The sequence below is a fragment of the Charadrius vociferus genome, unplaced genomic scaffold (genome assembly GCF_000708025.1).
Source record: "Charadrius vociferus isolate BGI_N301 unplaced genomic scaffold, ASM70802v2 scaffold104, whole genome shotgun sequence".
Taxonomy (NCBI): Eukaryota; Metazoa; Chordata; class Aves; order Charadriiformes; family Charadriidae; genus Charadrius; species Charadrius vociferus.
In genome coordinates, this window is record NW_009648255.1 from 5374783 (window position 1) to 5393365 (window position 18583).

Here is an 18583-nt window from a genome sequence, read left to right on the forward strand (position 1 = left end):
GAGCTTCCAAACCAAACGGCGTGTGCTGCTGGAAGGTGTTGGTCTGTCGGGACGTGACACTGAATTGGTGTTTTATTGATGCCTTTGCATTGCTCAAATGGGTCATTTTGCAGATGAGAGTAAAACAGCTTTTCATTCTGGTTAGCCAGCGTTTTTGGAGGAATAAGGCTTATAGTCGTTCTGGGTAGTTACGTTCTTTCTTTCTTTATAGCATCGTTGTGCTTTATGTTACCGCTTAGTCTAAACTCGAGCGTTAAATAGATGTGTACTATTGTTCTGCTCCCATTATCTGTCTCATGGTTGGTTTTATTTCACTGGTGACTGAAATGATCAATTGGTGTACAGGGTTTTTTTAGAAGCCAAGGTACAAATAAGGTGTATCGTTAGAAAAGCACCGTGGAAGCAGTACAGATTTTATTCAGTAAGTCATTATTAGTGCAAAGATTGATCCTGTTTTTCAGAAACAAAGCAGAGCATCCTTCTGACAAAAAGGGAAGATGTCAGGAAATAACTGTATTAGAAAAAAAAAAAAGGGCTTAGCTATTTGTAACTGTTTAATGCTAAGAAAGGGAAAGTGGATAAAAATTCACTAATCCAACAACATAATGAAGTGCACTTCTGATTTGTTCAATAATAGCTGGGGGTTTTGTGAGCAATGTTAGGAGAGCCAAGCTCCTGATTTCACAGCTAGAATGAGCTGAGGGTGCTCCACATCTCTGTCTTCTAGGGTGTCAAACGTGTCCGCAAGACACGAGGCTCCGTGAATATGAACAAGACAACAGCATAAAATAGGTGAGAGAATCTTAAAATAAGCCATTGCTGTGAGTGGTGGCTAAACTTTGCCTTTCTGGGGTGGTTCTGCGGCTGGTTAGAGCCCCGTGGGGAAGGGGATGGAGCAGCAAAGCCTGGAACATCCCACCCTGTGCGCTCCATACTCCTTCCGAGGTCGGTGCAGATCTTTCCTGACGCCCTGGGGGCTCTTAGGGCAGGATATATCATTCAGAGTTATGTGGTGTATAAAGTCTTACTTCATTAAGGGATGCTTACATCACGAGGCGAGTTGTAGTAAAGCAAAGGCACGTGCATCTATGTAGAAATGCCAGCCAGCGCGGTGAACTGATTAGCCTTTCAAAACTAATTATCTACATGTTGTACTGCAGATTTCGCTCTCCAGCGTTCATGGACAGAACTTCAGTTTTCTTATCTGACAGAGAAATATTTTCTGGCAGATAGTCGCGTAGGCATTACAGACTTTGACAGAAAGCTCATGCTTACCTCTCGCTCTTCACGTGTCTGATGGGAAAGTAATGATGAGAAGGGATTTGGATTTAAATCACTCCACAAATAATGCAACAAATTAATATTTGGCATTTATTAGTAGATGACTGTCAGCCTGATTCTGTGTGCTGTGCATTTGTACCAGCGTTCAGCGTTTCGGGGGCAGTCTGGTTAGCGTCCGTGGGTGGATTTGCTCAGAAAGCTCTGTCTTGGTCTGTGGAAGGGAGAGGAAAGTGTGTGTGTGTCTGTGTGCGTGCCCAAATCTGCTTTACCTTTGTGCAATACCTCCTTTATCTTTGTGCAATATTTCCTTAGTTGTTAAGCAGAGGGACCACTGAGTTCTCACGTGATGCTCTGCAAGATGTACGGATATTCTCATTGTATATTTTATACTAACGCAAAGCAATTCTGCTCAAACAACACAAAGAGCAAAAATGATACTTTCCAAACATAAATGCCGTTTTAGAACTCAATTATTGGCACAAGTCCAGGTCTGTAAGAGATGCTGAGGCCTCAGCTACAAAAGCACATTTTCACACATGAATAAGCTCCAGAAGTCAAATTAAAGAAGGTCGTGACCTTATGTTAACCTTCTTTGATAAACTGTCATTTCTTACTTACATTATTGTGCTCTGCCAAGGCAACTGAAGGAAGTTAGAGACAGATGAAGTCCTATGATTAGCTGTTGATGAAAGGAAGGTTTTATTTTACCGATTAGAGTAATATTGCAATCACCGCCACCCCGTCCCCGGGGGTTTCGGTCACACCTCGGAGCCCTGAGAGGTCTCCTGCCCTTTGCCAGAGGGACTTCTGGAGCGGCTGTGTCCCGAGCCAGTGTGTGACTTTGCAAGGCCACCACTGCTTACCCCAGTAATGTAATCGTCACCAGTGTCACTGATTTAGCCTCATCCCAGGTCGGGTGAGAACTCTCCAAACACTGTTGCCACAGAAGTGTTAATAGCTGGACTAAAAGAAATACTGAAGGATTTGCCTAAGAGAAAGAAAGTGTTTATTAAAACGACCTCTGCATTTGTTTAGTCTGTAAGGTTTGAGATGTGGATCATAAATTATTCCGGTCAAAAAGAACAAACATGTTCATTCTGCATTTGGACTCTCAACAACCCAATGCACCAGGCTTCTGCCATGTCCTGTGAAAAAAACCTGAAGAACATAGTATCATGCACCTCGAGGGAAATGCCAAGGAGCTTTTTCACTTTTTATTTATTTTTTAATAGAACAGGAAAAACTAGTCCACTGGAGGGGTTCAGGATGCTTTTGCATTGTCTTATCTCAGAAAGTTGCGTTTGAGTCATAACGCTATGGCATGCCATGACACAGAGTTAGTTATTTTCAGGAACGCTTCAATAGGAGGAGAATAAGGAAAATAAATTATATTTTACAAAAAGAAGAATATGCCAGTTCTGATTACAGGCGCAACAAGTACCTCTCTGCATGGACTCAAATCTTAGGGCAGTCAAGCAAAGGCACTCCTGGATGAGGTGAAGCCACCCAGACTTCTTTTTCTCTATTTCGAGACTTTGTCTTGAGATATTGTGTTAAAACCAGTTGCAGGAATTGTATCACAATTATCTAATTATTTGTAACTGAATTACTGTGCCAACTTAATGTCTACCTCAGAGAGTTAGGGGAATGGACAACTCCGTCTTCTGACCTTAACAGACCTGGGTGAACAATCTTGATAACTAAGATATTTTAAAGTGTTGGGTTTTTTTCACGGCAATTCAAAAAGGAAGAAAAGAAAAAAAAAAAGAATAGGCAAAATAAAAAGAATTGTGAGAGAAAAGAGGACAAAACATCATTTCTCGTATTTCCAACCCTGTCGTTAGGTGCTCTCAGGTACCCTGGGACTCCAACATGGGTTCTTAGAGCTAAGTCAGAAAACTCCCAAGTATTTAAGTTTCAAAATATAAAAAAGCTGTGAAGCACTGTGTCAGAGGCCAAAGAATAAACATTTTCTTCTCCATTAGTTTGCACATCCAGAATACTGGTAGATGTCTGATCACTTGGAGTTAATTTAACAAGAAGCAATACCTGGGTTTACATTTAAATATTGTTTATTTATGGTTGCTCCTACCTGTCAAATCAGTATCTTTAGTCACAACTAAAAAGCATAATTACTGCTTTGGATTTCAGATCTCAGTTGATAAAAATCAAGGGTTCCCTCACTCCTCTTATAAAGGGAAATGTATTAACTAAGATTAAGGATTAATTGTGCATTTTAAACACTACTTAGCATTATGTAGTCAGGTTTCCGCGGGTTTCTGGAGACTATTGAATTTAGGCAGGAGAACAATGTGGGGTTTGTGCGTGGCTGCAGAGAAGATCCGGGCAGAAACTATGCTAAGATATTCATGGCTGTATTTGCAAACCTGATTGGGAATTTAATTTTATTTCTGCTCCTGAGGGAATTCTTTTGGAAATTCCCCACTCTCATTTTTAAGCATTTGACTTAATGAAGAAACCAAGGCTGGAGGTCGTTTGTCTGACCTTTCTTACGTGCTCCTGTGCCACATTCAGAGCCAGCGGGGATCAATAGCTGCGAGAAGCTGTTGCACTTTCCGGGGCAAATAGTGTCATCTTCTGGCATTTGCCTCTTCGTGGTAGTACTACAGCAAAAAAATGCTTAAAATAAGTAGTAAAAATGACAACAGATTCATGGTAATGGTAACATTAACTGTAGGTTATCGTACTTTTCACTGAATCACAGAATCACAGACTGGTCAGGGTTGGCAGGTCCCTCTGGAGCTCCCCCAGTGCCACCCCCACCAGAGCAGGGGCACCTCCAGCAGTGGCACAGGACGGCGTCCAGGCGGGTTTGGAATGGCTCCAGAGGGGGAGACTCCCCCACCTCTCTGGGCAGCCTGTGCCACTGCTCTGCCACCCTCACAGCAGAGAAAGCCCTCCTCAGGTTTAGGTGGAACTTCCTATGGTCAAGTTTGTGCCCGTTCCCTCTTGTCCTGTCACTGGGCACCACTGAAAAAAGACTGTTCCCATCCCCCTGGCACCCGCCCTTTAAGTATTCATAAGCATTGAGAAGATCCCCCTCAGTCTTCTCTTCTCCAGACTGAACAGCCCCAAGTCCCTCAGCCTTTCCTCATAAGAGAGATGCTCCAGTCCCCTCATCATCTTTGTAGCCCTTTGCTGGATCCTCTCCAGCAGTTCCCTGTCCTTCTTGAACTGGGGAGCCCAGAACTGGATACGGTGCTCCAGATGTGGCCTCACCAGTGCAGAGCAGAGGGGGAGGATGATCTCCCTTGACCTGCTGGCCACACTCTTCTTGATGCCATTGGCCTTCTTGGCCACCAGGACACATTGCTGGCTCATGGGCATCCTGTTGTCCACCAGGACTCCCAGGTCCCTCTCCACAGAGCTGCTCTCCAGGAGGTCAGCCCCCAACCTGTACTGGTGCATGGGGTTATTCCTCCCCAGACGCAGTACCCTACTCTTGCCCTTGTTGAACTTCATAAGGTTTCTCTCTGCCCAACTCTCCAGCCTGTCCAGGTCACGCTGAATGGCAGCACAGCCTTCTGGCGTGTCAGCCACTTCTCCCAGTATTGTGTCATCAGCAAACTTGCTGATGGTACACTCCATCCCTTCATCCAGGTCATTGATGAATATATTGAAGAGGACTGGACCCAGTACCGACCCCTGGGGAGCACCACCTATCACAGACCTCAATGAATGAAGAGATGAGTTCCCTGAATCCCGCTGAATGGTGAGCCCAAGGCGGGCAGGAGCCTGAGCTGCGCTGTGGCGGGCTGGTTTCAGGCTCACAGCGGAGCAAATGCCATGGGTTGGTTTGGTCAGTCCCCTCTCATTTTGTCAGCCCTCCCAAGCCCAATCCCCTCAATTACACGCTGGGGATACAAGAACCCTTTTGATCTTATTAAAACGTATCATATACTAAACTCAGCAAAATCACAGTCATTTGGGGTCTGACCTGTTTCTTTTCAGTCAGGGAAGGGTCGACACGTCACTCAGACCAGAACAGACACTTCCAACCTATTTTTTGAGCACGTACATGGCAGTCTTAGCTGAGAAGAGCATCTGATGCTCTGATAATCGCTTTGTTTGGAATTTTAATTGCACTTGTTTAGATTTTTCTTGATTCGCGCTTGACTATTGCTGAAGTCTCCCCGCTCCTCTCCTACACGCCGAACAAAGACGGCTGCGAGCTAAACCGCAGAATTTCTCACATCTGATATCCCTCAGGGCAGATGAACTAACAGTTGTGACAGCTTCCTCCGAAGTGAATATTGCCATTGAAGAGTGAGCTCGTTTATCCTGGATGCGTGGTTTTTATTGATTGGAGCTCAGGACAGGCACAGTCACTTTGCAGTCACTTTTTAAGCAGAAGTTTTCCGCACACCACTGGGGTAGAAAAGGCTGGTGGCAAGAGCAATATCCTAATCTGAGGCTCCAAACCAACAACTGAAGGAGTCCTACCTGCAGCCCTGGCTCTCTGGACAGACTGCAACTACTTATATTTCAAGAATGCAGTGGTTATTTCAAGATAATCTCGGTAAATCTCTTTTTTTCCGTGGAGGAAAAAAATCTCTTTCTCCTGGAGGGGTTTTTTTTGGTATATAGATTTTTTTTTCTCTTTGAATGCTTAATTCAACTGCAGCATTTTAATAACAGCCTTTTGCATAAACAAACCACGCAACTGGCAGCTTAATTTTCAGGTTATTTAAGGATTACACAGGATTGGGTGTAGCACGGCATACCGGCACGTCATATGCTTCCTGCAGCCCATCTTCGGCTGCGTTCCAAAGCAGCGTGGTTTTTTGAAAAGCATAGTATTGCTCATAAAACCCAGAAAACTGGAACCCACCCCGTTTCGCATTTCAGTTATTGGATGAGTTATTGATCACTGGCATGGACTGAAAGAGAAAAATTGTTTCTGGGTGTCACAGGCGTCCCCAGGTAACAACAAGTGAAGAGTCCCATCTCGACGGCATCTGCTGGTCTGGTCCATATGGCTCTTGAAAGCTCTCCGTGCGTCATAGCTGATTATAGACTCGGCACATGGGCTGCTTCCCCAAGGCTTCCAGCTCCCCTCTCTTCCTTCGGGATCCGAAAAGCCTCACATGGGCTCTACCAGCTGGAAGGAAATACTGAGTGGGAACCATAACTCGCTATTATCTTTGGAAAGGAGGAGTTGTGTAAAGTGCAGGGAGGGTGGCAGTCATCCCCTTCCCGGTTTCGCTGCGTGTCTCCAGCTCCTGCAATTGGGAATTTGTGCAGAAAGTTGGGCTTGAGCAGACGCGCTGGCCTGCAAAGTTTTCTTTGTCCAGAGTGCTCACTGCACAAAGCTGTATTGATCAGCTTTTGACAATGAAAACATTTAAGGTTTGGAAATATTATAGTATTTGCTGCACCAGTCGGGGACTTAATGTGGTTTAATTAACACAAGGGCTTTGAATAGTAAGATGAGAAGCAGTATATAACTATATGAAAAGGCTATTATTGTCCAGACAAAATGTAATATTTAGAAATAATATGACAAAAATGATAGACTGCAGTACAAATATGTTTTGAGATATTTCCAGGCCTCTGATTAGTTTATATTAGCTAGTTTCAAGCATTTATGACTACGTCTGAAAGGCAGGTTATGGAGAATGTTAACATTCCACTGGGCTGATTGACAATAATTAGTTTATTTTAAAGGAAAGGAAAGAAGCATGGTATTGTTGCAGCTGACTAATGTGAATTAAAAGCTAGGTAATCTTTTCCGCAATTACAGAGATACAACGATTGCCGTTGTCAGAGAAGAAAATACCCTCGTACTTTTAAGAATCATTGTGTAGGAAGAGCTTTGCAAGCCTGAAATTGAAGCTCTGGTCTTGGTCTCCAAAATTACGGTTAGTAGTAATTTTATGCAGAAGCAAGACTTCTGAATACTTAAATTATAGCTTGTTTGTAGCAAGGTATTTACCAGCAAATGTAAGCATCTTATAAACAGCACATGAGTCATCTTGGTGTTCATTTTGAGCACATCGAAAATGTAAATTGCAACTGAATTACTCTTGTGTAGAGAGGCAAGGCTTAGAAGCCTTCAATTCATACTTTAAATGGAAATTATGAGTGGAAAAATGCGCACATTTGCTTTTCAGCAGAGAGTATTGTGCAGGGTAACTACTGCTTTTTCTGTAGCTTTGCCTACAGGCTACGTAAACAAGGACTAACGGCAGATACAGAGATGGGAAGAAGTACAACTCCTGAGTGGTGTATATCCCACTTTAGAAGCATTTAGTACCGGTCTTCACTGGGACAACTGATAGAAATCCCATTTTTTATTGAAATGCCTATGGATTTTACAAGCCGTCTGATATATCCTTAAGAAGTTTTAAAACAATTTGTGATAAAATCTAAACCAAACAGAAAGCTGTGAACTTCTCCCTTCAAAGCATCGGCCCAAAGGAAGTGATCCAGACATGACTGTCAGCAAGACAGCAACTGCTGGGGGGGGGCTGCTGTTATTAAAAGATCAGTAGTTTGATCAACATCGTATTGGATTACTCATGCTTCAATTATGTGAATACCTGAGGGGTTTAACTGGGATTTATTAGAAGACCAACTTGAAATAAACCTGCCCTTGTTGCATACCAGATCTTTGAAAGACCCACCTGACTACCTTGTTAACAGTTACTGTCCCAAAAGAGATTCAATGTCAGCCAAGGAGTTAAAAAACAACTAATAAAAATGGAGCAATCAAGTGATTCATTTGATGTCATTTTTAATCTCAGTAAGAGGGGGAAACAAAAATAAAAAAGGAATCTTCAGTGCTTGGTGACATCGTTCATTAGGATCCTGCTCTGGAAGTTGGTATGGACAGGTTTGGGATGTGTTAGTGCCGCTCCTCTCTCCTTGCGGATGAATCTCTGCAGAGTCACGACTAATACATGTCATAAGGAAGCAGAGCAAGAAAATCCGTGTAACGTGCTGTCTTTTGCTGGCTGGCGATTTATGTAGGAGATTGACCTGGAGTTGATAGCTCTGGTGGGGGACCGATGCTTGTGGAGGCTTCTTGAGGAGGCGCCACGTGAACTAAGCCTGTAGAGTACTAGAAATGGAGGGGATTGTGCTGTGGTCTCCTCTAGGTGAGACTGGCAGAGAGATGGAGCTTGGTGGCTGGATGGCGTGTTTTCCCTCCCTGTTTTCCTCATGCGGTGCCCTCATTGCACGCAGTTCACGTGTTGAACAATATGGTTCTGACTGGCAATTGCTCCACCCAAACCAATTATTGCTGAGACTGGCTTATGTTCCAGTCACTTTGCAGGAGGAATCTATCCATGTGATATCTTAAAGCTTTTTACCAACCCAAGTAGGACATTTGTCACAAGTAGCATTCATGTTTCCGACCAGCAGAGGATACATACTGTAAGCTGGAAACATCGGATTATGTAGGTATTTGCATGATTATCATTTTCTTTTGCATATTTTACCCACTGTGTGTAGGAAAGACATTCCTCTATGCATCCTACTGTAGTAAAGACACTTACTGAGCTCAGCGAGTGGGCATTAATATTGCAGCTAACAAAAACCAGATGTTCTCGTCAGATCAGTCATTTCTCTCCTTTTATTCCGTAACTGTTTCTTCCAACTGTCGTATCCTGCTGAGAGAAGATGCTGATGGCCCAACGTATAAACGTCCTTAGTACGTCTCAGATTTGAATCTTTGCATGGAGTTTGGCCTGTATCATGCTGTCGCTTATTAAGTACATCTCCTCGTAGAGATACTTTCCTCCTTTGCCACCCTCTCACCTCCCAGCATGGCCTATCTGAATTGTGCTGAGGAACTGTATTTAAAAATTGATAGCCCCGTAACAAATTCTCCTTCTGCTCTTATGCCCCATGTCAGAAAAACTTGCCGGAGCATTGTGGTGAAGCTGCTGATGCTGGTGATCTCATGCCTCTTTCCTAATCAGAAGTTACATACAACTTTAATTATTGTGTTTCAGCCCAGGCTGCTGCGGTGCACGGGCAAAACGTCCTCTTCCAACCGCTCTGGTTACAGCCGGTACATTCACTTCTTTTGTACAGGAGACTAAAATTAATAAGGCTCTTTTCTTCAGTATGGAAACATTTTTAAAGATCATAAGTTAGGAGTTTGTCTGGATTGTCATTCCTCAGATTGTACTCCCTTGTTATTTCATGTGGTCATTCACTTATCCTGGCACCAGTTTTCCACTGACAGTCTATGTCCATCTGTGTGGGCTTCATATTGATGTGAATTGGAGTCGTCAAGTGCGTACAGTTGCCAAAATATCTATTAGTAGAACCCCAGTGTGGAGGGTGGTAACCCTATCAGGCTTCCTTTTTGGCTTTTGCTTTGCTGAGATGCTGTGTAGTACTCCAAGATCCAGAAACGGGTCATCCTTTTATGTTTTAAAGACTAAGAGTGGAGAAAAAGATAGAGATCTGGTTTGTGAAAAGATGGGGGAAAGTATTTCTTCACGGCTGTTTAAAAACGTCACGGTGTTGTCTGAGGTCGGTCCATGAAATTATCGTGTTCCTTACTTGAATTCTATACCCTGTTTTTCTTGCAAATTATCTGGCCCCAATAATTGCTGAAAACTCATTCGTGTATAAATATATATGTCTTCTTGTGTATATTTAATAAAGAATGCCTTGAAACTCTAATTAGGGCTGCTTGACTCCAAAGCAGTTTACATATCACAGGCTTACACAGCTATCAAACAGATGCTTCTCCTTTTTTTCATTCAACTGACATTTTCATTTTCTCTGCATATTTTGAGGACTGAGCAGTGATGTGTTTTGACTCCTGAGGCTACAGACGATATCAAAATGAGGATTAGAAATGAAGCTTTACCTGTCAATTAAGTTGTTAAGCTTGTCCTCCACAGCGTCTACGCTTTCAAATGGCCTGTTTATTGAATTTGAAATAGTTTTCATTCTTGACCTTGTTTAAATTGAACGGACAGTTCTAATTATAATCTTCAGAGTTTTCAGCTGCAACATATGGTTTGCATATAGAGTTGTGGGTGAGTGGCTCTTGTCTGTTTATTGAGCTAAACCACTGTTAAATATCTCAGGAGAGATTGGCATGTCAGGCATTGAAAGTGAGCAGAAACCAGCAGCAGAGCTATTGGCCATTTTTGTCTTTTCACATCACTCTGTCCAGGTGATCTGCTCTTGAGGGACAGCTGAGAAATGAACTGTGATTGCGGGATCCAGTCACTGGTGAAGAACAAGTCGCCACTTTCAATGGTTGCATGGTGCCAGTCTTCACATGAAAGCCGTATTAAAAAAAAAAGAAAAAAGTCTTAGAGCATCTTTTTCCCTGATGTATTCCTCCCTCGTCCCAACAATGAATTCAAATTACCGAAATCTTTGGCAAGTCAATGTCGTTCTTTCAAATCATCTATGGCCCCCACTAGCAGGGTTGCGTGACATCTCACAGCAATTTATTCATGTATTTCTTCTCCAGTAAGGCCAGTGACAGATCAGGAAATTAAATCCAGGTCTTTAAGACTTGGTCGGGTGGAGTGTCCCTTTTCAGTGCTTATAGATGTCTTCTGCCCAGAAGCGATGGCTGGTGCTGAGCCTGGCCGGGGGCTGCAGGGCTGCTGACACCGGGCACGTGTGGGGAAGCAGCTTTCTGCCTTTCCTCCATGCTTCTCCCCCAGATAGCCAGACCTCCGAGATGCCTCGGTCCTCTTGAAAACAGTCATCGGGAAATGCGTTTCCCTTCCCTGGATTTTTTTTTTTTTTTGTACTGTACAAAAAGCTGTGGGGTTTTTCTTTTAATGCCATCGATTTTCAGGGGAAGGTAAATAATCGGGTGAGTTGGAAAGCCTGTTTCTGCGCATGGCTAATTGGGTAGCCCTGCCGAAATAGGTGCCAGTTAAAGCTGCTTTGTCCTTGATCCCGGGCAAAGAAGAAACGTAGTGGAAAACTGACTGCTCTAACAAGGGTCCTCTTTCACTGGGGAGTTGGTGCGCAGGGACTAAATTGGGTAAGGAATCTCTTAACCATGCCTTTTAACCAATCTCTTATCAGACGTGACATGCTCCTTTCATTACGGTTTGCTGAAGCTATTCTATTAATTAATTCCGTTGTAGCAGGCTTGCCTCAAACACCTGTGACTTACGGAAATTTAAGTAAGCTTCAGTAGCGATCGGAGCTAACCTGGCTGACTTTGAACCGGAGCAGACAATGGATGCTCGTATAATCCATCGGAGGGGCCAGGGAAGGGCAGAAACAAATAGCTGAGGAGCAAAAATAAAAGCTTGGGAGCGTTAACAGTTCAAAATGACCCAGCTGGCTCCGCAGGAGCACATTTCTCTGTGCTGAAAGCTATTTCACGAAGGTGTTTTAACATCAGGTTCTAGTAGACCACTCAAAAGAGCTCGTAGCATATTTATGGGTTTTTGTGAAACACAAAAGAGCCCTAGACTAGGGGGTTTGCAATTCGAAATCTCACAGCTGTCAAAAACTGCCCTTTTCCCTCTTTGCTGCTCAGTTTTTTTGAATGAAACAGAAATATGAGTTCTATTAAAATGAACAGAAATTCTTTTTTTTCTTGTTGAATTTTAGGCTTTGTTTTTGACTGGATTTTAAATTTAGTCAATGCTAATATCAAACTTCCTTAACTGTGGAGAAATCAGACAAATATTTTTCTAGCAACAGGAGTTTCAAAACTCCTCCAATCAAACTTTCAAACCCTAAAACCCCCTTTAGTGCTAGTAAAACAAGAGAGATCATTTAAAAAACTTCTGCTGCAAGAGCTAATGTCATGCTTAATAGTGAGTACATTTGTGAGTGGATTCACACTGGCTGTCAAATTAGGGACATTTTCAAACTCAAGACTTGGGGAGACTCTGTGCGTTAAAAGAAGCTGTGAGCTGAATCTGTCATAAATTTATCTACTTATTTGATGTTTCACTTTTACCGAAATAATTTCTGACTTTTGTCATCAGCTTATGAATGGCTGGGAACCAAGCCTGTTTCCCTTCCTTCGCTTAAGTATATAAATTATTTGATTTAGAAACACACTACATTAGTGTGTAAAATCCGCCACGTAGATTAGTGGGGAAAGACCATATGATATTTTCACTTCGTAACTTGTGTGAGGTTTAAACATCCTTCGGAATACATAAAAGAGACTAATCACAGCGCCGTTACAAATAACAGAAGGGGAAGCAGCGTCATACATCTTTGTTGATTTTAAATATCGTGTTAGATAGCAAACAATAAGGGAGTTTTCATGTCAGATGTACTAAATGATCTGCAGCTGAAGAGACTGGGAGAGTTAGTCAGGGCAAGCGAGTGGTGCGCCAGATTGTTAACTTTTTTCCAACTAGATGTTTTGAGTTGAACAGTTTATCCGCTTGCAATAATTTTAAATCTAGCCACTTAAGGTTTCTCGTTGTGGTTCTTTAAATAAGTTCCTATCTTCCTTTCCCCATTTCCCTATCATCACCATCGTTACTGACTAATCCTCACAATATTGTGTGTGGACCAACGACCCACACAGCTCCCTGGGTAAAGAAGAGACAAACCTCTGATTTTACTGAATTTTAAGATGATGCTGCAAAAAGTAGATTGTGCTTCTTTCTGGTCATGATTTTTTAGAAATAATTACTATAATTATTTTTAATTATAATGTGACTTTAAGGCCATCAGCATAAACTGTCCTCTAAGTAAATGCAAGTAGGGTTTTGTGTTTCTCTGCTTCTGCTGGTTGCATCCTTTCTGCAGGGAGCTGGGGGATTGCGGTGACTGGAAAAGGGCAACATGCCTGTGTCATTCATTCCAACTTTATGTAGTATTTCTTAGTCTGGTAAAAAGGGTGTAGTTACGCTTCTGTGAAAGTCATTTGGGGCAGATCCGCAGATGGTATTGTGGTGTTTTGGGTCTCTGAGTGTGGACGATCGCTCTAGCGCGTACCCAGACCGTGTTTCTTACATCAGCTCCCGGCTGGACAGGAATCTCTTCATCCGTATCAAGTCTCCAGTGGTTATGGGGTGGGTGATGCTCACAACTCTTTGGTCTCCGTCTCTCTCCATATTGTTCTTTACTTGCCAAAGTACAGTTTTTGCCGAAACTAGAAAATAACCCTCAAATGACGAGGTCCGTACTGTCCAGTTCTGGTTTCTGTCTCCAGCAGTGCCTGGGCACTGCGAAGAGGCAATTTTTTTCTCTGGTTGTCTATCAGAAAGCACTGGCTTCGAACGGTTATCAATCTGTGCTTGTTTTTACAGTCAAGGGAGAGAAAGCCTGTTCGTTTGTCATCCAGAAGAAACACCACTGGCTCCGTGAATCTAGCTGAGAGGGAGACCTTCCTCTGCTACCCTGGGCCTGCTTAGATCTCACGTGGTGCTCCTGACAAAGTGTTCTCGGTGTGAATGCCATCCTTGGGATGTTTGTCCCATCGTTGGCTTGGCCAGCCCAAAGGGAACTCAGCTCTGCAGTTGAGGCTGTATTTTCAATAGCCCTTATACCTTTCATTTTACTAAAAATGTGCGAGCAGGAAAAGTGTGCAATAAACTTGATATTAGAAGACCGGTTCATCTTGTACCTTCAGAGCAGCTGCACACATGTGCACAGAAGGAAGGCATGTGAAAAGCGATAAAAGTTGCAAATAATGACCTTGTGAGGAACGCAGTGCTTTAAAACAGAAATTTAATCAGAAAGAGAAGCAGACCTGCCTTTCGGTATTTCTGCAGGCGCTTTGAGATCTGAAGTGGTGGTTGTCCTGCACCAGAGCCCGAATATATGAATATGTCTACAGACTGTAGACGCGGTGCTGAGGGACATGGTTTAGTGGTGGTTAGATTGGTGGTTGGGCTTGATGGTCTCAAAGGTCTTTTTCGACCTAGACAATTCTATGATTCTATGCATCATTGCAGACCTATAGGAGAGTAGGTGGTGCGCTAATTGTGGAAGTAGTCACTGCAAAAATTGTTTGACCGGTTCCTTGGAAAAAAAAGAATTTAAAAGTGAAGAGGACTTGGAATTGCATGAAGTGCCTGTCCAGTAGTTGAAACAGGGACAAACATTTCTGAGTCCCTTTGGAGGCTCATGACCCTTCAGGTATTTGTTACACGCGGGTTTAAGGATGCTCCTGGTTTGCAGTATAAGCACAAGTGCCTTTGGCAGCACCAGCTCCTCTCTGGTGGGAGACGTGGGAGCTGTGGCTGCTGCCTGCTCTTCACCTGCAAGTGGTGCTGGGGTGTTGCAAGTGGAGAACTTAAAAACTGGGACCTGAAAAACCGGGACCTCACGACTCTGTCTTGCACAATATAGCCAGAAAAGTGGGGAAAGATCATAAAAATGGAGAGGATACTGCAAAAACTCGGTGCTGCTGCCATCAGAACTGGGTTTTTTTCTCCTTTTGGGGTTTAGTTTTGCACATTGTTTACATTTCTTAATGTTTTATAAAAGCTAAGCTGTTTGTTAGTAGGGAATTGATCTAGCAAAATCTTGCTTTTTCTTTTTCCTTTATATGATTACAGGTTCACAAATTATCTATGTTTAAAACTGCTGTCAGTTTGTTTTTAAGGAACTGATTGATCATAGCTGTTCCTAAACGTTTTAGTAACAATATGAGAAAAGCCATTGATGTGATGATCCTGAATTCCAAACAAGCATTCACACAGCTCTGTGTTTAAACCGATTTCGGGCAGGGAAATCGTGCTGGTGCCAACGTGGCCCGTCAAATCAATCGGGGGCAAACTTTTTGAAGATTAGCAGAGCCCCTGTTAAGGGGTATAGAGAACTTCAAAATCTATGACTGCATCGGTAGGATCTACCCTTGGAAAGAGCACGGTGCTGGCAGCGGGTTGTGCATTTGTACGCCGCATCCTCTTTTCCCATGTTCGAGAGTTGAGATGCCCATCCTTTTGGGATGGGGGAAAGGTCAGTGTGCAGTCATGATGCACAGAGCTCAGTCGTAACGCACAGACCTCAGAAGCAGGAAGAACTAAAAAAGGTGCATGTCGTGGTAGTTAAAAATGCTTTACGTCTTGGAAACATGTAGGATTGACTTTTGGCTTGAATGACTGACCATAAGGTTGTTCCTCCCCGGTAGTTCCTGAGGAAGAGTGGGTAAATGGGGACACAATCCCTGTGTGTACGTGGTGGGGCACGTATGGACAGCACGGAAAGCAGAGACACCTTCAGTGGGGAATCCCCCTAAAATACATCTCTGAAATCTTCTGTAGGTGAGGAGGAGGATATTCCCATATGGACTCCACTCTATTCACCCCTTGGCAAGGTGGCCGTGGGCCAGCACACCGTTCTCATTTCGCTTCTCCTCGCAGCGCATTGCTCTCCCTCTCTTTTGTGGGAATGCAGTTGCTTTCATCATGGTCTGACTTGCGATAAGCAAACCATAAATGGCTGGAAATTCGGGTTATTCAGATAAGCGTCCTAAATTGTAACTATGGAAAGTTGAGCACGTAGCTGTGTTAGTTTGATCTGCGGTGGAAACTAATCCAAATTTAATTATAGTGTATTGTTAAACAGATACCATCTTCCATAATCCCGTAATATTCTAGAATTACAATATAATGACTTTATATTTGTAGAATGTATTTTATATTTTTATAACGTCATAATTCTTGAATAACTTTATATTTCTAGTTATTCCCGTGTAGAAAAAGAAATAGCTGTTTCTGTACCTGTGACAGTGTAAGCTGTTGTTTTCCTGGTATATATGTCCTTTACTAGTGTGGCAATTTAAATATAATAGTCCAAATAGGTTAGACTTTTAAGGCTTTCAAGTGCAGTCCAAGCATTTAGATTAGTGTCTGCTTTGCAGACTGCTTCCCAGACAAAATAATCAGGGCATTTTTCTTCTGTAACTGGGGGCAAAGTTGTTTCCTGGCCGTGAGATGTAGGAGACATTGAAAGGTGACTGTGCGTTGCATTTTTCTTGATTATATCTGTAGTACGTGAAGGAATCTTTCAACATATAAGCCTTAAAACATTGATCTTGCAGAGAAAGCCTTGAGACTAGAAGGGATCGTCCGTCGTCAGACTTGCTGCTCACGTGGCGTCCTGGGAAGACGGTCGTGCAGTTGGTCGCAGGCTGGTTCATCTCGCCATGGTTTTTCTCCCCCAGCTTGCTGCAGGGATTCTCGGGGTGGGGTTAGGTATAGCTCGTATATACAAGTATTCTAGGGTCTTTTTATTTTTATTTTTCATCTCATTATATTGCCTTTCAGCAATATAATTGCCTTTCGGGGTGTGCCAGCAAGAGGGAAACACCCTTGAAAGAAGAGCCACAGCGGGTGCCGGAGCTGCCGGGTGCAGAGCTCTCCCGTAAACCAAGTCACTTCTTTAAATGTTCAAATAGAGACTAACAAATAGAGCTAACTCCAAGTGCTCATTTTTATTAGCTGGACTATTTTTTCTCCTTTGTAAGTGCTGATACCCTAACTTAAAACTCTATTTGGTATATTAGAGAAATTCTGCAGCTGATTGTAGCCTATAAAATTAATATATTGAAGCTCCCAGTATTTGAGTGAGGTATAAATACTAGAACGTGGTGTGCTATATAGTTCAGCTGCTTCCTTGTTCTGTTTTTCTGAGCCTTTTTGCCTATTTTATTTCTGCGATACTCAAGGCATAGTTTCCTGGTTTTGATTTTGTCCTGGCATTTTCAGCAGGCTATTTCTTCACAGTATAGAATTCAACAAGATGAATAGCATTTTCTGTTTACTGTTTACATTTAAAAAAGCAAAACTTCTGTTTTAAAAAAAAAGAGTATTCCAGATGTCTCCAGGCAGTAGGAAATGTACGTAGTATACAGTCTAATAAAAGAGCAAATATAGCAGAAGGATTAAAAAGTGGCGCACGTTAGCAAATGGTCTGAATTTAAACACTAGTCAACACCAGGACTTCATTTTAGGTGAGTGAAATTCACATGTGAAGTATTAAAATTTAACTTCATAAATACATTTCCTTAGGACCAGGACGTTGTGCATTTCCAAGTCATCTTTAAAACTTCCTTTTTCATTTAATTTTGATTAGATTTTCTTAAACGGAATAAACATAAAAGCATAATAAAAGCCATAAACCATGAAAGCTCAATGCAAAGCAGATATATCAACAGTAGAAATATGAAAGCCAGACCCCTTGTTCCTCAAGTGCAATATAGGGGGGGCGAGGGAATCCACAACTCTTTGTGTTGCTGTGTTCTGCTCCGCTGCCGGCTCTCTTCCCTGCAGCAGCAATTCCGGACTTGCCTCTTGTTGCAGCCACTCTTTTATTTCTTGAAATCCCGGTCTCCTCATCCACTGCCGCTTGGGTGTGCTTGCCTGGGTAAATCTCTGAGACGGTTTGAGAAAATGATCTAAAGAGCAATTAAGTCAATGGGAGTCTTAAATGTTGAAAGGGGGGTTCTTTATAGATGCCTGTAGCAGGAGGGAGGTTTGGCTTCGGCAATGTCTCATGTCTTTGGCGGTCAGGATAATTTGGTACCAGCGTCCCCCCTGGATGAGATGGAGGGAGGTGGAGTTGCCATCCGCAGGGGCTGTTAGGGAAAGGACAGACAAATTCTAGGCAAACTTCTACCAGGTGAAATTTTGTCAGGGAATGGACTAACTGACCCTTATTTCCAATGACTTCTGTGGTGATTTTGGAAGTAAGGGTGTCAACATGCCAATCAAATGCTATTTACAGTAGCCCAGTGTTGCTGAAAAGGTGCAGAAACTGCTTATATGGTGCTTTTAGAAATTCAGTTTTGTGATTCTGCTTTAAACCTTCAGCTGTTTACTTAAACTGGTCTTGATCTTTTTTGTTCATCATTGTTCATCATTTTCAGATGAAACGTTACAGCAGCGTTTCCAAGCTAGTTTAACGCTAGTTTCCCTCTTCATTTGACTGAATGTAATTCCCTAAAATGTGAACTATGGAAAGATACCTACTTGGGTTTGGAAAGGTATCATCAGGAATTCACCTAATTTTTCTGGGAGGTCATCTGAGAAGATGCTATGGAAAGCTCAGGTGAACACAAGGAAGCCCAAGGGACAAAAGACACAGAAGATGTGGCACAAAATCATCATTCTTTTTAAAGGCAATGTCTAAGCTCTCTGTGTAGTCAGTGGTTGAAAATGTAATGTTGGTTGCGAGCACAGGCTCTGCTCTTGCAGGGTTTTTCTCCATTTATGTCAGTTGTACGTAGCTGTACCCTCCAGAGCACCTGCTAATAGGATTTAAAGGCCTGATGCAAAAGGAAATCTTCATACAGCAAATTTATACAAAAGCCAAATGTTTGACCAGTGGTACCTAGAAGCTCAGATGTGTTATC

The 18583-nt window shown here is 42.7% G+C and overlaps 1 protein-coding gene across 1 annotated transcript in view; it reads left to right on the forward strand.

The window, feature by feature from the left end:
- The window catches only part of LOC104285974 (multiple epidermal growth factor-like domains protein 6), a 208857-nt gene that overhangs the window by 121302 nt on the left and 68972 nt on the right, over positions 1-18583 (forward strand).